The 15,687-nt window shown below is 37.1% G+C and overlaps 1 protein-coding gene across 2 annotated transcripts in view; it reads right to left on the bottom strand.

Annotated features, from left to right (window-relative positions):
- Window positions 1-15,687, bottom strand: part of GLCE (glucuronic acid epimerase) — a 118,338-nt gene that overhangs the window by 16,108 nt on the left and 86,543 nt on the right. The window lies entirely within an intron of this gene.

Raw genomic sequence — 15,687 nt, 5'->3', positions numbered from 1 at the left:
GGCATCATTTTCTCTTGGTTCTCCTATATCTCACTGGCTGTTCTTCTTCAGTCTTCATTGAGCCTTCCTTATCTCCCTGATCCTTAAATGCTGAAGTGCCTTAGGGTCCTGTCTTCAGACCTCTTTATCTCTATTGATTCCTAAGTGATCTCACCCAATCTCATGCCTTTAAATACAATTTATATGTTGACTATCCCCAAATTCTATTGCTAGCTCAGACCTTTCTTCAGAACTGCAGATACATATACCCAAGTAACTGACATCTTTACTTGGAGGTCAAATAAAAATTTGAAATTCTGAAGTAACATCCAAAACTTAACTCCTAATCTTTCCCCTCAAACTGTTCCTCCCTTTCTATTGCTCAGACTAAAAATCTTGACTCCACTCTTGCTCACCCCATATCCAATCAGTCAAGAAATTCTGTTATCTCTTTCTTCAAATTATACCCAGAATTTCACTCTTTTCACCAACTCCACTGTTAGTGAGTCAAAGACACTGTCATCTTCCACCTGGAATACTGCAGTACTATCCAAACTGATCTCTCTGCTTCTACCCTTTCCCTACTGCTCCACCCCCAAGTCTATTCTCAATATAGCAGTCCAAATAGTGCTTTTGCATTTAAGCCAGATCGTGTCATTTCAGGCCTGATGGGAGAAGAATTTTATGTCATTGCCCTTGTTGGCCATATGGTGTACCAGCCAGTTGTGATCGCAATGCTAGTTCTGGGTTGCCTGTTGTTGGGATCATTAGGAAACAAGGGAAATTATGGGTTAGTTGTATGTGCAATGTATGGAATATTTTAGCCTGCTGAAAATAAAGCTATCAGTCTAATTGCTGTTTACCACAGCAGTTCTATAATTTATTGTATGGTGTAAATCCACAACTACTTATTGTTGGTAATCCCCCCTTTTCATTTTCCCCTCAACAAATCCTTTTGGCAGCAATAAGATTTTTAAAAAAATGAAAATGTTCGATAAAAAACTAAACACAGAATTTCTGCTTCTCAAGAAAGTTAATGGTGAATGTGTAATTCACTAATTTCTTTTAATACCAAGGGAAGATAAACTTTGAGTTCCTCAATGTCTGAAAACAACTTTATTCTGCTTTCACCTTGATTAATAGTTTGGCAGGATATAGAATCTTTGATCACATATTATTTTCTTTTGAAATATTGTAGGCAATACTTTACTGTCTTAAAGCATAAAAGGTTACTCAGGAGAGGTTTGATTTCAGTCTGATACTTGTCACTCTGTGCATGACTTCTCTTTGGATCTTTTGTTTATCCTAGGAATTCTGCGGTTTTCTAAGTATGTGTCATGATAGGATGTTTGATTCTCTATTTCAGCACTCGCTGTACCCCTTTCAATTTTAAAACTTGCATCCTCCTATTCTTGTTTAATGAATGTAGTATCTTCTTGGATCTCTGAGTATATTAGAGTTCTTTGTTTTATAAAGTTCTCCCTGATTACTTCTGTTTTCTCCACTGGCAATTTTTCTGGTTTAGTCTCTTTTACATGCCATGAGTTTTCCTCCGATGCCTGGTGATCTTTGGTGATATATTCATATTTAACACAGAATGACTCATTAGCTAACATGAATTTCCTCTATTTTTGTGAAGATGGTCTGTTTTTTGGCTAGATTGATCACCTGAGGGGGGATAAAAAGAGGGAGCTCTATGTGGGCTGGGCACAAGCTTACTGGCAGTATTCCTTCAGGGTGAGTGGGTAGGGAGCCATCAGACCTTCTAAATGCCAAAATGAAGACAGCTTTTTCTCTTTTGTTCTGGGGACATAACATGCACTTTAGAAGCCTTAGCCTTTGCCAATTTCCCTAAAGAAAATCTGCCTGATATTCTGCCTGGGATTTCTCTCCAGCTATCTGTAGTCCAACTGCAGGGTTGAGAGAGGTATGGGGAGGTAAGGAGAGGGTCCAGTTGTGCCTTCAGATACCTGAACAGAAATCCAGAAATCTGTTCAACTATCATCTTGGGTAGCCCTCCTATTTACTGTTATTGGTTTCTTCATTTCTCATTTCTATACCTTTCAGTGGGGCATCAAGATGGAAAGGAGGCAAAGATTTGAGTTTGGCCCATCTTGAAAATCATACACAGATTTTAAAAACTGGAAACCCAATAATACATTTTATCATCTCTATTATTAATATGAGAAAATGTGTCAAATGCTAAAAAACCAAAGTATGTTATAAGCAAACCTTCAGAAGTCATATATTTATAAATTAAGAATTTCTTTAGGGCCGGCCCAGTGGCGCACTGCTACAGTGCGCCGCTTGGGAGCACGGCGGCGCACCCGCCGAGGGTTCGGATCCCACATGCAGATCCCACACGCAGACCGGTTCCCGCTCACTGGCTGAGCGAGGTGCGGACGCAACACCGAGGGTTGCGATCCCGTTGCCGGTCCCGGTCTGGTGCGGGCGTGACACTGAGGGTTGCGATCCGTTGCCGGACAAAAAAAAAAAAAAGAATTTCTTTATATTGTAGTAGAGGCAAACTAATAACACTAAATGTTTATTTAAAAAAAATACTTCATTGAAAACACGTATTTGTCAACATTTGAGTAATCTGTCAGATATGTCTAACATTTTGAGCAATTAAAATGAAAATATAAAGCTTTCTGTCCCTCTTTGAGAAGTGCCCTTCCTCCACTACTCAAAGACAATAGCCCTGTTTATGGAACAAGGATACCATTATAAAGAGGCATATGATGGGAAAGTAAAGAAAAATTAAAATTAGAAACTTTCAATAACCCTTATACCCAGATTTTGTTATCTGATACCATTCCTTACTAAAAGCAATAGGGCTTCTTAGACAAATGAATGACTCTAGGTCTAGTGCTGGGACACCTTACCATGCCAGAAAACAAGGAAACTTTAGAATATTAATGGAATCATAATCCAGGGATTGAAAAAGCAGCAGGGAAGAGATAAAACAAAATTGGAAAAATAGTGATAATTTCTAAAGTGGAAAATGACTGGTATATTGGAGGTTCACAATACTATTCTCTATACTTTTATGTTTAAACATTTCCATAATTTAAAAGTATAGTGTCATAGCAAAAAGACACAGGAATCAGCCTGAAAGTTTCCCTTCCCTATTAAGTTAAGAATTATGGGCCGGCCTGGTGGCGCACTCGGTAGAGTGTGGCGGCGCTCCCGCCGAGGGTTCGGATCCCATATAGAGACCGGTCCGCTCACTGGTTGAGCGTGGTGCGGGCGCGACACCGAGGGTTGCGATCCCGTTGCCGGTCATGGTACGGGCGTGACACCGAGGGTTGCGATCCCATTACCGGTCATGAAAGAAAAACAAAAAGGAAAAAAAAAAAAAAGAATTATGACTGAAGTTGACTCAAACACACTGAATCAATAAGAATCCATGAGTTTATTACAATGATATTCAAAAAAGAAAAAGCTAGAAAAAAATTTAGATAATCTTCTGAGCTGGTGCAAATTGGTAACTAAGTGAAAGAATTTATCTTGCCTTTACAGCAGCAACTATTATTCAGAACAACCAACAACCCCAGTCAGTAAAGTACCCTACTTTACAGGCCAGATAATGTAGAAGAAATTTTTTTAAAAATCAGAAAACTAGCATTATGTAATCCCTCACAAAATTAGTGATTTGGGCAAGTGTTATACGCAGGTATATGTTTAGTATGACCTAGAGATTCACGCTGTGCAAATTAATGCCAAACACATCGGTTTCTAGTTGAAAGGAGAAAAAGATGAAACTCTAGGGGATCAGATGTTCATTACCTAAAATGAGTGGTCAACTTCTGTCTCATTCAGAAATTGTGTCTCCTGATAAGTTATAATAAGAAATACATAACCTATCATATACTCCAGCCAAAAATGTCTAACTTGGATCTCTCGGGCCTTAAGATTTAACTTCCAGTTAACAGGAAACACAGGGACAAATGAACAAATTAATCGAGGAAGTAACCAGACACATCTAGAAGTTAAGATACCCTGTGGGACAGTCAGCCCTGTCTTCTCAATTAAATTAGTGATATGAAAAGAAAAAGGAGACTGGGTTAGTTTTGTTTTTTGTTTTTAGAGAGATTTAAGGATATAACAACCAGATGTGAAACCTGGCCCTAGACTGGGAAATTTGATTATGGACTTGATAAGAAGGAAAGATACTGACATGGAGATAGTAAATTGAAAATAGGTTTCAAAACAACACATTTAGTATGATCTCCCTTTAGTAAAACAAAGCATTACATAGGTCTTCATTTTCTAATTTTTTATGATCACATTTACTGTTTTTTAACCATAAAAATAGAAAACTAAGAAGGGCAAAGTCAATTTTGTTAAAATATCAAAAGAAATGTAAACTTGAAGTTAAAAATGTCTAGAAATACTTAAGTTTTTTAAAACAGGGTCTGCTTTTTTTGGGAAAAGGGATTATAAGGAAGATGGAAAGAGGTTGGAGAGAAAGAAATCTCGGAGTGTAGATATGCAGTATAGTTAATACCGTTTGGTAGTTAACTAAACAGTTTTATCTAAAAGTAACCTCAATAATTTTACTATAATATTGCCAAATTATAGAAAACTGACCACAGACACTCTCAAATTTCAAAACGTAGATTGCATTGACATTCTGCTAGGTATAAATGATAGTAACTTTTAAAGCTAAAACCAAATTTTCTGTTAAGTTGTGATAAGCTTCCTACTTATTTTAGAGCTTTTGCCATATCCATGAACTACATTAACCTTTCAGGTAAAACAAACAAAAAACCTGTAACATCAAAAAAACCTTGAAACCTCACCTACTGTTGACCCTGAAGATTTATTTCACTAGAAACATAATCCAATAAAAACTGGTTTTGGTAACTTTGGAGATCTAAAACAGAAAATAACATTCAATAAAGCATCACAAAGAAACTGTGGAATAACTTCTTTGCAGAAATAGTTAAAAATAAGGGAAAGTAAAATATAACTTTAGTTTTCTTTTTGGGAAAGCAAATAGTTCTTTTCTAAAACAATTTGCAATTCAAACTTTTCTGTGAGATCTTACTTTTCAGATTCATTTTCCTAACTGAATATTTCAAGTAAGTATTAGAGTAATTCAGTAAACATCAGAAACTACAGATATCACCATGAACTTTCAAAATCTGAAGGTTGTATTTCAGTAAAGAACAACCTTTCAATAATTTTTTAAAATTCACTTAAAGAAATTATTGGCTTTTTCTTTCCTCTGAATAATGTAGACCAAGGCTTGCCTGCTCATTATTTTTTATTTACATATATATCTAACAATTTATATTTCTTATAATTCCTTGTTACTAAGTAAATAGAAGGAATAGTACTTGCTCAGTAAATAATCAAATGACTGATTGGTTCAGCAGTTATGTGGCAGATAAGGCACTATCTGTGTCCCTACAGGCTGGATTAATAGGCATAAAAAATAATGTTATGATATAAGAACAGTAAAAAAATTATACAGAATATGCTAAGAAATACCTTAACATTTTTTTTTTTTTTTTTTGTCTTTTGTCTTTTTCCGTGTCCGGCAACGGATCGCAACCCTCAGTGTTGCCCCCGTACCGGACCGGGGACCGGCAACGGGATTGCAACCCTTGGTGTTGCTCCCGCGCCTCGCCCAGCCAGTGAGCGGGAACTGGTCTGTATGTGGGATCCGAACCCTTGGGCGGGAGTGCCGCCGCGCTTCCCAAGCGGCGCACCTATCCAGTGCGCCACCGGGCCGGCCCTACCTTAACATTTTAAGGTGTTAAGGAGAGCTTCAAGGTAGAATGAGTAGAAGACTGACAGCCAAGCACGCTCCCAAATCAGGGTATTTGTACATGCTATTCCCTATGCCTGGCACTCTGTTTCCCCAGATATCCATTTGGCTTGCTCCCTTACTTCATTCGGGTCACTGTTTAACTGTCAATTTATCAGAAAGGCCTTCACTGATCAACCTATCTAAAATAGCAGTTCTCATCCTATCATCTTCTAGGTACTTACTCAGCTTTATTTTTCTTCATAACATTTATCACCATTTGATATATTACATATTTAGGTTATTATCCATCTCTAATCCTCTAGAATTTAAGTTCTACAAGGGCTGGGATTTTGCTTCTTCTGGTCATTGCTGTATCACCAGTGCCTAGAAATGTGTCTAGCCCACAGTGGACATTCATTAAAGATTTGTCAAATGAATAAACATTGTTAAGCATGCGATTTGAAAAAATAACAGACATTTGAACTAAACAACTCTGTTTTCTTCCCATAGTTATGTATTTGGAAGTCATAATCCAAATAACAATGAATATAACTGTCACAACAGAATATGGACTGTGATGCTATATATTGGCCAACTCTAAATCAGATTTACAATTTAATTACTATTGTTAATAACGTTCCATCTGTTTACGGCTTAAGAGACCAAGATTTAAATTACACAGTCAAATGGTTAAATATCCAGTGATAGATCTAACTCAAAGAAGAACTGCTTAATATTTTTGGTGGTCAGGACCCTTGCAGTAATGTAAATGAGCATAATTCTCTGGCAGCTACTCACAATAATAGAACAAAATGGGAAGATAATTTTGCTAGCCCATTTTATTTTTTAGTAATAAAGTTAAAATGATCTCTGATACAAGTGGCTCACAATGCTTCAAATAAGATTACATTTCTAGGCAAACATCCCAAAGAAACTGAGTAGGGAGTATATAATATATTACATTATTCGCATTTTACAGATGAAAAGACTAAGGCATAATAGCCCACAAAAAGATTCACTAAAGAGGAGCATAGGGACAAAGCCAAGACAAGAACTTAAACATGATAAAAATTTTTGTGTTTTCCCTGTTTTGCAGATGATGAAACTGAGGCTTTGTGATGTCAAGTAATTTACCCAAGGTCACATGATTATTTGATTATTCACATAACTAGTATTAAGAAAGAGATTTGAACTCAAGTTTGTTAGTCTGACTCCAAAGCCTGTGCTCTGATGTGTCACAGGGTATCTTTGAGCAGATATACATTGTATTTCAGAAACTGAATACTCCCCTTCCCCAGAAGATATTTTAATTTATAATAGATTACCAGATTGTGAACTGACTTCAAACATTAACAGGTCTTGTTTTGGGCAAAGTTGAATTTTGACCTTGAATCAATAGTTCACACAGGTAAAATTACAATTTTAGGAAAAGTTATCTAGTTGTTCTTTTTTTTTTTTTCCTTTTTGTCTTTTTTCGTGACCGGCAACAGATCGCAACCCTCAGTGTCGCGCCCGGACCGGACCGGGACCGGCAATGGGATCGCAACCCTCGGTGTTGCACCTGCACCTCGCTCAGCCAGTGAGCAGCCGGTCTGTATGTGGGATCTGAACCCTCGGCGGGAGCGCCGCCGCACTCCCAAGCGGCGCACTGTAGCAGTGCGCCACCAGGCCGGCCCGTTATCTAGTTGTTCTAAAAATTAATTAGCATTTCTAAATGAAGCTAATGGAATTTTTGAATTTTCTTCAAATCCAATGGTATAATTATATACCATATTAATATTAGAAAAGAATAGAAATGAGAGTCATAATCATGAATTTTTATGTGTATCTATATATTCCAATAAAGCTACCTGGTCTCCCGGTGGATTAGAATAATTAAGCTCTTGAAAACAGCATCTCCACTAGCCCCACAAATCTAGCAATAGCTTACAAATGTATTTTGATGCTTCATTTCTGTTAATAACTATTATGATGTTCTAGCATAGCTTGTTGAAGCAAAACTTTTCCCCAATGATAGAAACGGAGCTTAACAATTTCATCAGTCCATGCTAATCTGAAGCTTTAGAAATACTGTACTAGTGTCCTAAAAGTCCCAAAGAGGCACTATACATAAGGAGAGAAACTAATGTTAGTATAAGTTAGAGCATTAAGAAAAAGAACTCTAAAATTATTTATATTCTATGATTGTCCTTTTATTAGCCACAGCAAAAAAAAAAAAAAAGAAGGAATGCTTTTTTTCCTACTTAGTTTAATTTCTGGCAAGAATATATAATCTTGAATACACATTATCTGTAATTACCCTCAGAATGAAAATTACCAGTGAGGGCTGGCCCATGGTTCACTCAGGAGAGTGTGGTGCTGGTAACACCAAGGCCACGGGTTTGGATCCTATATAGGGATCGCCGGTTAGCTCACTGGGTGAGCGTGGTGCTGACAACACCAAGTCAAGGGTTAAGATCCCCTTACCGGTCATGTTTAAAAAAAAGAAAATTACCTGTGACATCAAAACTCAATTTATCTGCTTGGTAACTCAACACAAATCTGCTTTGAAGCAACTTAAACCAATACTTGTGCTTTCTCTGCTAGTCTCCTATGAACATATCCATTGCCCAGAAAGTAAAAAAACCCCAAAAATGAAAAATTTCAACACTATAGAGATAGAGAACCATGTAGTGCAAACTATGCAAACTATATTATAAATAAAAACTCCAAACAGAACTTGGGAGTTGGGGGAAGGTACATTTGTGATACTGAGCTCTACCTGTAAGGAGATCTGAGACCATTTGGTGGCTTTTATTAGCCCAGGGTATGGAAGCTCATATTCTAAGCCTACTGTAGGCCTTTTACCTGACATGCTTTGTAGGAAAATTTTAGTATTAACCATGAAAAGGACACTAAGCAATTTCAGTTTCCTTAAGTGCAGCAATCATAAACTAGGCGGAAAGAATAATACAATGAACCTTTGTTAAATAATTTTAAGCAGTGAAGTAAAGATGTTGAATGGTATCAGAACAACTACCTTCCATACTATCAGAAGGAAAAGCTCTGTTTGCACCAAAGCACTAAATGAATGAAGTAAAAAAGGAAAACCCTTATCAATTCCTACAGCAACAGTTAGGACAATGAGGTAGTGAACAGACTAAATTCAATAAATAAAGTGTTTTACTTGGTATTACTACATATATATGAATATAGTCTAGCCTAAGATCTGATACTATAGAAAATACAAAATATTTATGGCATGGTCTCAAATGACACAGAACTCTGAAGAGACAAGACTTGAACATATGGAAAACAACTGAAGAAAAAAATTCATATTGAAAAGATGGTTGTAAAGCTACAGACTATGCCAGTTGTCAGGTTGAGGCAATAGCTACGCTAATCGTATGGCTAGGCATTTCATAACTTAAGTCAAAACGTTTCATTATTTTAGTTATACTAAGTTTTCCATTTGTATTGTCAGGGTTAGAGCTCAGACCCTTCAAACCTATTGTACAGACTGGGTCACTAGACCCCTCACATGCCAGGCTGGGTAACCAGACCCCTCACATGCAGGTCCACGCTAAGTAATAGGGAAAGATCCCAGGAGCCATTGGCAGATGACACGAGCTCAGTCCGCAGCAGCAGCAGCAGTGGCCTTCCAGAGGGTCCCAAGGGCCCTGGCAGCAACAGCTTGCAGCAACAGTCTTCAGCAGCAGCAGTAGCCTCCCCATGGCCCCCCAAGGGGGTATCCCAGGGGTGCAGGACCTGTGGATAATAGCCACTTGTCCTTTATACTTAAGTCCATAACCCAAGACACCTGGGTGCACATACGTAATTACATTAGACAATAGCCAAGGAACACCTGGGCGCATATGCATATTTACATCAAACGCTCAGCAAGATTCTAAACATCTGAGGGACCCTGACCATTTTCCTATATTTTCCCTACAATGGTAAAATATAAAATAAATATAATTACTGAATTTGCAAATCAAATAAAAAATAACGTGGCAGGTAGTTAGGAAAGAGAAAGATGCTAGAGAGAGCTGCATGAGGAGAACACTTACTGAAGTAGAACACAGATGGTATATATTGGTTTCCAAGAGAATATTGACAACCACTAGGTAAAACCTTTTTCAAACACAGGATAATATTCTTATAGCATTAGATTTCCTTATCTATAGTGCAAAACGCATTCACATTCACTTCTTCATTTAACTCCTGCAACAATTCAATGAAATGGGCAGGAAGGTGAGTGCTATTTTACAATAGAGAATACTGAGGCTCTGAGATATTAAGTATCTTAGTTCATTTTATGTTGCTATAAAACAATACCACAGAATGGTATTTATAATAAAAAGAAAATTATTTCTTACAGTTCTGAAGGCTGGGAAGTCCAAAGTTGAGGGGCTGCATCTGGTAAAGGCCTTCTTGCAGTATCACAGCATGGCAGAAAGTATCTCAGTGCAAAAGAGGTGCACAAGAGAGAGACAAACTAGCTTTTATAACTGACCCACTCTAGAGATAGCTAATTCACTCCCATGATAACCCATTAATCCATAAATGAATTAATCCATTCGTAAACACAGAGCTCTCATGACTTAATAACATCTTAAAGGTCCCACCTGGTTCTACCATCCCAATGGCAATTAAATTCTAACATCATTTTTGAAGGGAACATTCTAACCACAGCATTAAGTAGTTTGTCTAAACTGATAAGGTGAGTCAAACATAGAACCTAGTTTTTTTGATTCCAAGCTTGATTACACTAGTGATTTCCAAACACAGAGGATCAAATCTCATCTGGGCAGGGAAAAGATGTTTCAAAATCTTCACAGGTGATTTTGATAATTAACTTTCTCTGGAGCTCAATATACTAAACCAGCAGTTTTTAAATTTTATTGGGCAGGAATTACCTAGAAAGCTTGGTCAAACAGATTGCTAGGACCCAACCCCAGGGCTTCTGATTCACTAAATCTGGGTACGGGCCCAAGAACTCGCCTTTCTAACCAGTTCCAGGCGAAATCTATTCTTCTGGTCAGGGGACCGCACTTTGAGAATCACTGTACTATGAGGATACTTCCAAAAGTTTGTGGAAAAATAGAATTAAAAAGTAATATGAATCCATGAACTTTTTGAAGTACCCTCATATACCATATACCTTAAGTATAATTAATTAGTAGGTACTATTTGCAAGTGGAAATATGAGTGCTGCCCAAACTCAAAACCATCTTAGATAATTCTGAAGATTAACATCATTAGCACACTGATTTTTGCACAATAATTAATCCTTACTCTAGTGAGAATGACTTTAGTTAATATTCTTGCTTTCTAAAATTTACAAAGCAGTCATTCAAGAGCTAGCTAAACCCTAAGAGGAAGTCATAGTTGGAAAAAAGTTGCGAGCTCTGGCTTTTGCCTGTATACTGAAGAATCTCCGTCAGCTAGAGTATTTTTTGAAATACTTCATTCAGAGGGTAGGTGGGTAGTATATATTTTGAAGCCTTGTAGAATTAAACATATGTGTTGCTTCTTAGTCAAACAACTTGACAGAGAATTTTGGGATCCAAATTGTCTACAGAACCCTGTACACACTGCTCCATTGTCTCCTGATACTTAATTGTAAGAACAATCTAAGGCTAGAATGCTGTTTCCTCCCTAGTGAATAAATTTTTTTCGTTTGCTTGTTTCTCTCCCTGCCTGGATGCCTGATGATGATGATTTAACAAGGCAAAGTACAAAGTTTCAACAGGATAGATTTAATTGTTAGTCTCTTCTCATTAAATTTTCCTGGTGTTTGGCAACAAGCCTGTTTGAATTGCAGACTGAGGTCTCCTTCATCTCTGTTTTTTTCTATATTTAGTTTAATAATTGTTACTGTTCAATTTATTCTAGTCTCTTCCAGAATGTCAATTCTGTATGTTGGAGCTTTGTACTCTATCTTTTATGTCTATCACCTTTTTATTCAGATTTTCTTTTTTTCATGTCTTCTCCCCCTTTCCTCTGCAATTTAAGAGAGTTTCTCAACATCGTATTCCATATCCTTAACTCCATTTTCTAATCTGCTCTCTATTGCTTCTGGTGCACAGTTTAATTTGGATACTGCAGTTTCTGTTCTATTGTTTTCTTACTTGGATACTGCATTTTTAGTCTCCATTCTATTGTTACTTATTTCATCCAATACCCTTTTAATTTATACCTCCCCATTAGGTAGCCCCTCTTTCATCCCAGCCTACTGTCTTGAGAACTCATTTTCCACATCTTACTCCAAAGATTCCACAATTTTTAAATATCTGCAAGCATCAGAAATGCTTTCTAAAATTTCCTTAGTACTGAATTAACCTTTTATATCAAGAGGATGTTTTTGCCCTGTATTGAGAGCTACATCCCTCTTTTTCTGTGGCTGCAGAATCTTATCTCAGATTCCATCCCCCCAGTATTTCCTGTAAACCAGTAGCTAGATCTCGAGGTTTGATAAAGGTAGTGTTTGATTTTCCAGCAAGAATACTACATGATAGAGGTGTAAACTTTCATCAGGAAGTATATGATGTCCAATTGTCTTTTTGTGATGTTAAAATTAATCATATGTTCAGGTGTCAGCCTAATTCAGCCATTATAAAATTCTCCTTCAGCAGTTCACCTAATAGTGTTGGCAAACATTGATGACTGCATAATTAAGGGTTGCAAAATGGTGATATCTCTATTGGTCCTTCTTAATGTATTAGTTAGTATATGTTTGTAAAGAAAATCTTGCCCTTACCAACTATTTGGTCACAGTGAGGTATAGAGTTTGTACAGAAAAGGCAGAATTAATACTTGTACACTTCTTGCCAAAAACCTGAAACAGCCATTCTTCAGAGTTCTCGTTCCTTTCAGTGGGAACATCTAGATTATGTCTAATAGAAATTTCTTGAGATTTCTATACTTCAGGTATTTGAACACTTCCTTTTCCATGTTTCCAGTGCTAGTATACTATTTTTAGGTATGTTTATAGTCATTTCAATGGTGACTAGAGGTGGCATAAGAGGGAGTCAGATGTTTGTACCCACCCTGCTATCTGCAAGGATTAGGTTTTGCTGCTAATAACAGACACCTGAAATAAACTGTTATATGTTCCACCCATTGTTATTTTTCACTCATAGAAAAGAAACCCAGAAGTAGGCAGTCTGGAGCTTATATGCAGCTCTATGCTCATCAAGGACCTAGGCACTTTCTATCATTCTACATCACCTTATGACTTAAGGAAGCTACTGAAGCCTCAGCCATCTTGTCTGTGTTATATCCCAAAAAGAAGAGGAAAGAAAGAAGGGCAAAAAAAGTACATATCTCAGTGGAATCAATTTGCTTAGTGAGACTTTCCTGAAGCTTCAGACAACAATTCTGACATTTCATTAACCGAATCTTAGTTACATGACCACCACTAGCTGCAAGGGAGGCTAGGAAATACCTACTGTTCCAGGCAGCAACATGCCAGGTGAAAAATCAGGGTTCTATTATTAAGGAGAAAATGTATACTGAGAGGAAACTAACAGTTTCCATCACACCATCTCACCAGAAAGTCCTTCTCAATATACAAATTAACCACTCTCTCACCAGGTAGCCCTTTACTCATATCTCAAGTATATAAATTCTTGAACTCTGTTTTACAATTAATTATAAAGCTATTGGTATTTTTCTCTAGACTGAATTTCTTAAAGGTGCAGGGCATATTTTATTTATATATTTCCCTCTCTGTCAGTGCCTATTCACAATGTCTTATCCATTGTAGGTACCCCATAAATACTGAATGCAAATGTGCATTATTCAGACACACTGAGGGCATGTATTTACTCACAGTGTTTATAGTTATGTGTATTTTCAAACTAATCTCTTGGGTTGTGTTAACATGTATGACAACCTAGCCTTCCCACATCCAGAGCTTGTGCTGAAAATCATCAGCAGTACTCCATGGGTAGGCCAACCCTGCTACCCTCATCCATCCTCAAACCTTCATGAGACATATTTAAATTAAAAAACAAACAAACAAACAAAAAAAACCCCTCATTTGAATGAAAAGGAAATTCTTTTGGGGGAGAAGAAAGTTACAGAGAAATGAAACATTTAATGAGTAGTTTTATCATATGCCAAGTGCTATACACACTTTCAGTTACTGAAATCAGACCCTAAGAAGAAGCTCTTGTTATCACCAGCACATAGCTGAGGAAACCGAGTAGTTTTTAACTCTGCTGAAGAAAAATTATTAGTGAACACATAGATTAAACCTAGATTTATGGGGCTTTGAAGTGTAAGTTCTTTATATCAGACCACAATATCATATTAACTGGCTCCAAATCACTACAGACTGAGCATACCTAAGCCAAAAATCCAAAATCTGAAATACTCCAATATCTGAAACTTTTTGAGTGCTGACATGAAGCTCAATGGAAATGCTCATTAGAGCATTTTGGATTTCAGATTTTCAGATGAGGAATGCTCAACTGGTATGTAGTCTGCAACTATTGAAAAATCTGAAAAAGCCAAAATCCGAAACTCTTCTGGTCCTAAGCATTTCAGATAAGAGATACTCAACCTGTGTATACTTTCTCATCACCTAGATAAGAGCAGGATGATTTGCCCTTGGTTTGTGCAAACAGTCTTAAACTACTAGCATTATGCATCAGCTTATGAAACTAAAATCTGTTTCTAAAAAGAGCTTCTAAATGTATTCAGCCTAGTTTTCTCTAGCATTGAGAAGCAATAATATAAGACCCTAGACAGGAATGTTTTTTAAAGAGCAAAGACCTGCTTTGTATCCAGAAAAGCTGGACAATTACAGTGTAGCTAAAATGTTCTTTGAAGTACTGTATAGCACTTAACTAAAAAAAACTCTCTGCTTGCTTCTAAGCAATGTGTCAAACTAAGCATATGCTATGTAAACAAATCAGTTCAGAAAAGGAGTCCCTGGCTTCTCCAGCTGTGTAAGATTTCTCTCCTCATTAGGAAAGCCAAAAAAGAGAGAACCTAATGATGAGTTTACTCTGCATAGTTAATACATAGTGGGACTTTACAGTACAAATTGGTAGAACTATCCTAAGAAGTCCTACAGAATAGCTGTTGACAATAAGTTTTTATGGAATATCTTTTTTCAAGTTTGGTACATCCTGCAAAACAGGAATGGCAAAAGGCAAAAGGTTCATCAAGAAGCTTGCTTATAGTAATTTTAGAAATCATAAGACATAGAGTCTTAGACAAGCAGAAGAAGCTGTATGTGGAAGAAATCAGTGCCTAAACTGATTTTTAATTGTGAGTAATTATTGGGCTAATATTTGATACAGATGTAGTAAAATGCAGTTTTGAGCTACTTCACAAAACAATTCAGGAAGCATCATGTCAGAAAAAATGATTAAGAGAATATGCTAATGGAATCATGTGAAAATCATCTGTCAGGTTGTTAGACCACACTGTAAATTCTACTTGCTATTTGACTTAGTGTTTTTCTATGTTTATGATAAAAAGAAACACCTAATATACTAGACTTCTGACATTGTATAATCTTTTGCAACTTAAAAAAACCCCAGTAAGTTAGCACCCACATTATAAATTTCTCTTAAAAATTAATAGTTAACAGAATAGCAGGCAGGAGTTCACTGCTCAAATAATACAAAATTTATCTCAAGCTCTCTCCCTCCCTTGGCATCTACACTGTCCTTACCGGCCCCAGGCCTCAGGAAAAGTTGAACGCGCAAACAGGGCTCTAAAAGACATCCTTACTAAACTATCTCTGGAACTTCACCTTGACTGGACCCGCCTTTTACCCTTAGCCTTGTTCAGACTCAGGGTCCTCCCGAAGAAACCTTCAAACCTCTCCCCTTTTGAAATTATGTATGGGAGGTCCCCTTTACCTCCAGGAATCATCCCTAAACAAGGAACCATACCCTCCAACCTAGCTATCCCGTTGCTCTGGTCATGGCCCCTGCTTTACACCA

The sequence above is a fragment of the Galeopterus variegatus genome, unplaced genomic scaffold, assembly GCF_000696425.1.
Source record: "Galeopterus variegatus unplaced genomic scaffold, G_variegatus-3.0.2 Scaffold1246, whole genome shotgun sequence".
NCBI classification, from domain to species: Eukaryota; Metazoa; Chordata; class Mammalia; order Dermoptera; family Cynocephalidae; genus Galeopterus; species Galeopterus variegatus.
This window is presented reverse-complemented; position numbering and strand designations above follow the sequence as displayed.